This window comes from Herpailurus yagouaroundi, unplaced genomic scaffold, assembly GCF_014898765.1.
Source record: "Herpailurus yagouaroundi ecotype Mexico unplaced genomic scaffold, PumYag 159, whole genome shotgun sequence".
In the NCBI taxonomy this organism is placed as follows: Eukaryota; Metazoa; Chordata; class Mammalia; order Carnivora; family Felidae; genus Herpailurus; species Herpailurus yagouaroundi.
This window is the reverse complement of record NW_024412400.1, coordinates 382,637-388,201: the sequence shown is the minus strand read 5'-3', so window position 1 is coordinate 388,201 and position 5,565 is coordinate 382,637. Positions and strand designations below refer to the sequence as shown.

At 46.1% G+C, this 5,565-nt stretch overlaps 1 protein-coding gene across 3 annotated transcripts in view; it reads left to right on the top strand.

Annotated features, from left to right (window-relative positions):
• The first annotated feature begins 610 nt into the window (after positions 1 to 610).
• TCAIM (T cell activation inhibitor, mitochondrial) overlaps positions 611 to 5,565 on the top strand; it is an 84,087-nt gene continuing 79,132 nt past the window's right edge. The window contains exon 1 of one of the 3 annotated variants that reach the window (XM_040479585.1): positions 611 to 717. The gene's annotated coding sequence lies outside the window, so the exon portion shown is untranslated. Of the gene's footprint in view, positions 718 to 902; positions 1,009 to 1,179; positions 1,432 to 5,565 lie in introns of those variants that run through there. The other 2 variants (XM_040479586.1, XM_040479587.1) reach the window with 2 other exon arrangements.

The following is a 5,565-nucleotide window of genomic DNA, read 5'->3' as shown; positions in this document are numbered from 1 at the left end:
GAGCCCTTACGGTCCTAGGGTTGGAAAAAATGGAGGCGCTCCTTTTTGCTTCTGTCAACAGTGCCAAAGAAAGGGAAAAGAGCGTTTGTTGCATTTGCCTAATTCCATTTGTTGCTGTTTCTAGGGATAATCAAAGCCAAAAGAGCAAAATAAAGCTAAAACCCTAGATGAATAGTTTAAAGAGGCGGCGGGACGGGAGGGCAAGGGGGGCGCTTCAAGTTTGAAAAAGGTCAGATATCGAAGGGACCAAAGTCAGAAAATGCAAGCTGGAGAAAAGAAATGTTTAAAAATTAGCTGTTTCTATATGGAATGCCAAAGGGCACACTTTAATAAGACCTTTAAAACCTGGAACTCTCCACTGAGAGCCGACCTAAGGCATCAGCTCCGAAAGCGCCGAGCGCGTTTCACAGGGCCAGCCTCCCCCCGCCCCCCACGCTCCCAGGCCGCCCCGGCGGGGGACGCGGGGCGGGAGGGCGGAGGGCGGCCCGGCGCATGCGCGCCACCCCCCCCCCCCCCCCGCCAGTCCCCGCTCCGGGTTCCAGCGCGTGCTCGGTCGCCCTCCGCTCCCCGTCCAGCCTGCCCTGCTCCGGTCAGGCCCCGTCACCTGCCACCCAGTCATTTTCTGACTCCCTCCGGCCTAGTCCATCAGGTCTTGGAGTGCTCATTCGCGTCTCCCAGTGCTTTCCGGGGAGGGCGGAGCTCCTTCCCGGCCGGGCGGTAAGAAGGCGGAGGGGCAAGGGTCTCAAGAGGTCCGGGGGCCCCAGGCCGGCGACCTGGGCAGTGCTACCAGCGCGGGGCTGTGGACCGCTCGGGGTTTCTCCTGCGTCCGGCTGCGCGCAGGCGCTCAGGGAAGGCCGGGCACGCGTCGGCCAATGGGAGCGCGAGCTCGGCGCCGGCCAGACGCCGGACTCGCCTCGAGCGACCCGTCGCGGCTGGCGCCGGAGCGACGCGCGCAGGGGTGCGCGCCCGGCTGCGGTTTCAGGGACGGGGGCTTGGCGAGCACTGCTGGTAGGAATTTGTCAGCCTCTCCCCCAGTGGGGCGAGTGGAGGTGGGAGCGCCGGGCCCCGCGGCGCGCTCCCGTTGCCAGGGCTGGCCCTCCGCTGCGCATGCGCCCCCCGCCCCCGCACCGCCCTGCGGGAGCGACCGCCCTTCGCCCTGGTACCGGGTGGTAGGTGGAGCAGGTCTGAGGAATCGTTTGCGCTGGGCCCTGGTCCGAGCTGTAAGGAGCAGGAGGGGAGGTGCGCCAAGTGGTACCTTCGGGCCGCTCGGCACTGAACGGGCGCGTTCCGAACGGGCGTCTGGGCGGGCAGCGTGCACAGTCACCTTAGGTCGACGCGCTAACTTTTGAACTGAGGCGTTGCCAGGGCCCGGGGTACCTGCACCGCACCTGTCTTAACTTGTTTTGAAATGAGAAGCCAAAGAAGATTTAGGTTTGCTTCCGGCAATATATCCCCGAAGCTCTTTACCTTATAGGAAACTGTTGTGATTCAAACCTCATAGCCAGAGACTTAGGAAGGAAACTAAAGAGTCTACATGCTTTGCTCTTGCTGTAATTTATTAATTTATTTAATGGGACTTGCTGCTTTTGCTTTTCCTTTACCTTTTTCGCTTTCCTGAGTAGTCAACCGAAAAGCAATGAAAATTTGCTTTTATTCCTCCTTGACAGAGCAAATTGCTTTTAAACCCTTGCAAAATAGTAAGATAAGTCACAGTTTAAATGAGAGAAGCCTGGGGATATTAAACTTTGTTAAAATAAGTTACTTTCAAATAAAAATGATGCCAAATGGCCAAAAGTCAATCTTAGGGCCTTTATTTAACAATCATTGTTACTGTTTCTGTATCAGAGGTAAGCAGAACAGTTGTTTTTTTTTTTTTTTAAACAACCCATAATGTGGCTTTTCCACCAATTTAGATTATCTCTTCCTACCACATTTGACCTGAAACTGCATAGATTTAATGCCTCGGTTCGCACAGTTTAGGTTAAGGTCAGAGAAGTTTTCATTTTACGAAATAAAAGCTAACATCACTATTAAACGGATGACAGAGGCCATTTTCGATGGACTGTAAATAAATTGTGACCTTCCTCATCTTCCACCTCCATCTCCTTGGAAAAGACCTTCCAACTCCCCTCTCCCATTCTACCTATTGTACCAGAGAGTGTCCCATAATACTCTGTGCGCGGCTGTATTATTTCATTTACTATATTGTTTTATAATTATCTTTGTCTATTTTTCCACTCTCTCCCTCTTTCCTGCGCTAAAATTTTGGACAAGTGGATTGTCTTAATGTGTTTTTTTGTTTTGTTTTTTATTCCAGTAGTTAGCATAGAGCCTGGCACATAAGAACATGGTAAATGCCTGTTGAGGAATTAGGTGAATTAGGGACCCAGAGTGCCTCTGAAGTCTGAAAAATTAGTTATTTTGTAGCATGCCTGAGGCCTTTTCCAAATGGAAGAATAGTAGGCAACGGAAGAATTTATCTGGAGACAAAACCCTGCGGTTGACCTGGGTGTCCCAGGCTTTCAGACCATTTCTCACTAGCAAATGAGTGCACCCAACTCCACTCTGAAGCAGATTTTCAATTTGCTAAAAATCATTTGACTTTCTGGGTAACTAAGGCCTAAGAACCACAGATCTAAATCTTCTTGTCGTTAGCAATCACATTTCTCATAGTAAATTAAAAAGTTGACATTGCAGTTATCAAATCAGGCCCCTTATGATTTTGTTTTCCCTAGGCCTGTTTATCTCTGACTAAAGTGATGTAATTGGGTTCTTGGTCTTGCAGAAATGAGAACTGATCTAAGATCTGTGCCACGTGAAAAAACAAGCAGCCATGCCTGCCAACCGGCTGGGTTTTAACCTTGTTTCTGATGAGGTTTTAGGATGATGGTGGGGTTCGTGGGGATGCAGAGCCGATGGACAAGAAAGAATTCTTGAAGACATCTTTGGTGCAAAAGTGATTTTATTAAAGCACGGGGACAGGACCCCAGGGCAAAACGAGCTGCGTTGGGGTTGTGAAGAATGACTGGTTATACACTACGGGCTTGGGGAAGGTAAAGTCCTGCAAGTTTCCAAGGAGACTTTCATATGCTAAAGACCCACAGGATCCTGGAGGCCTAGGTATTGTCCAGCTAAGGTGGTTTTTCCCTCTAGCAAAGCATTAACATTAAGATCCTGGGGAGTTCCTGGAGAAAAGTTTTACTCTGCCAGCCTCAAATATTTGTCAAGTGGGCTGCAGGTTATAAGGAAATTCAGTTTTTTCTGCCATTTCCTTCTTGCCTTTGTTCCCCCCCCCCCCCATCACTATGGAGGGAGGGTGATGTTGGGGCTCCAGGAAACAGTCTGTAGGTTTCTGGAGATTAGGCTATTGATAAGATTGCCTTTTCTTGTAATTTACTAAGATTTGTTAAGTGAGGGAGACCCATGTCCTGTATGAATGCAATCTCTATCATTTAACCATTTGTTTTCTGTCCTTGGGCAGCCAGGAGTGCCTGAGAGATGCCACACATATCCCACCTGGTGGTGGGGCGTGGTGATGCTCACTTATACTTTGCCCTCAGCCTGCCTTATGCTCCCTCATCATTTCCAGTTAGAACTGCTTTGTTGTTTTTTTTTTTTTTTCTTGTTAAGAAGTGGGTAAATCATACAGAAAACAAAGAACTAGTTAAAACAAAACTTAAAATTATTTGACTTTTCCCCTACAGCTATCTAGAGATCTTTCCCTAAGGTTGTGTTAAAGAAGTATTTTTAATGAATTAAAGCTTAAAAGTTTCCTGACAGACACCTGGGTCCTATAAAATGATAACATTAGGGTTCCCTAAACATCAGAATCCTAAAGGCATGTTAAAACAGACTGCTGGGCCCCACCCAGTTTCTGATTCTGCAGGTCTAGGGTGGGGCCTGATAATTTGCATTTATAACAAATTCCCAAGAATGTTCTTCCAGCTTTGAGAACCACTGCCCTAAAGGTTGTTTGCTGTTTCTTCTCATAATTTTTTTTAACGTTTATTTATTTTTGAGACAGAGAGAGACAGAGCATGAGCGGGGGAGGGTCAGAGAGAGGGAGACACAGAATCTGAAACAGGCTCCAGGCTGTGAGCCGTCAGCACAGAGCCGACGCGGGGCTCGAACTCACGGACTGCAAGATCATGACCTGAGCCGAAGTTGGCCGCTTAACCGACTGAGCCACCCAGGCACCCCTTTCTTTTCTCTAATCCCTGCCCTTCCAGAGCTGACTGCTGATCCCACCCATCACGATCAAATTGTCAGCCTACTCTTCAAGGAGAGCTTATGGAAACACTTAAAAACACTCCTAGGACTTCCAGGAGAAACCACATATTTCCTGTCCTGTCTGGTTCAACAGAACCAGAACACATATTTTTAATTTTTTCCAATGATTTAAATAGGAAACAATCATTTTAGGGTAATAATTAGGTTGAGGGTATATCGGAATTAAGTGGACATTTTATGTATATAGGCATTTTCCTATAGAAATACGAGTTGGCCACCATTGATGGGGGCAGGGGAAGATTTTTGGCCAAAGGAAAAGAAGTCCCTCCATCTCCCAGTTGAGAAACCCACTTTATTCATTAAAAAGGCAGTTCCCACAGCACAATATAATTTTATTATACACACTTAAGTTCTCTTTTTTTAAGAGAAATACTCCTGTGAAAACTTGTTTTGTTTATTACTTAGCAAATGCTAACTTTATTTGTTTTGAAAAACAAAAATAAATAGCCATATTTATTTGTTCTGATAGATTCAATTTTTTCCCTATAGTTTGTGAACTTAAATCATTCATTTGTGATTTTTGACTTGTGTCTAGCCTTGCATTGTATTTTTTAAGATTTTCACATATCCTTATCCTTATTTTCCAATCACAAAATATGTTTTTGGATAAAATGTTGTATTTAACTACATGTTCTATCTATATGTAAGCCCTTAGGAGGGGAAAAAGGAATTCTGCAGAATTTTATGAGCCCCAAATTATCTAATAATAATAGATGTCATATAAATTTTCTATTTGCCAGATGTTGCTAATCCTTTATGTATTTTAAGATTCACAAAATCCAGGGGCGCTTGGGTGGCTCAGTCGGTTAAGCGTGCGACTTCAGCTCAGGTCACGATCTCACGGTCCGTGAGTTCGAGCCCCGCGTTGGGCTCTGGGCTGAAGATGGCCCAGAGCCTGGAGCCTGTTTCCGGTTCTGTGTCTCCCTCTCTCTCTGACCCTCCCCCGTTCATGCTCTGCCTCTCTCTGTCTCAAAAATAAATAAACGTTAAAAAAAAAAAATTAAAAAAAAAAAAGATTCACAAAATCCTAACACAAGTAGCCCCTACTTTTATACATAACACACTCATTAAAACATGTACAAAAGTTTGATGTGGGATTCCATATCCAGAGAACTAAAAAATAATTATAATATTCTAGATTACATTTCACTTTTTTTTTTATATGAAATTTATTGTCAAATTGGTTTCCATACAACACCCAGTGCTCATCCCAAAAGGTGCCCTCCTCAATACCCATCACCCACCCTCTCCTCCCTCCCACCCCCCATCAACCCT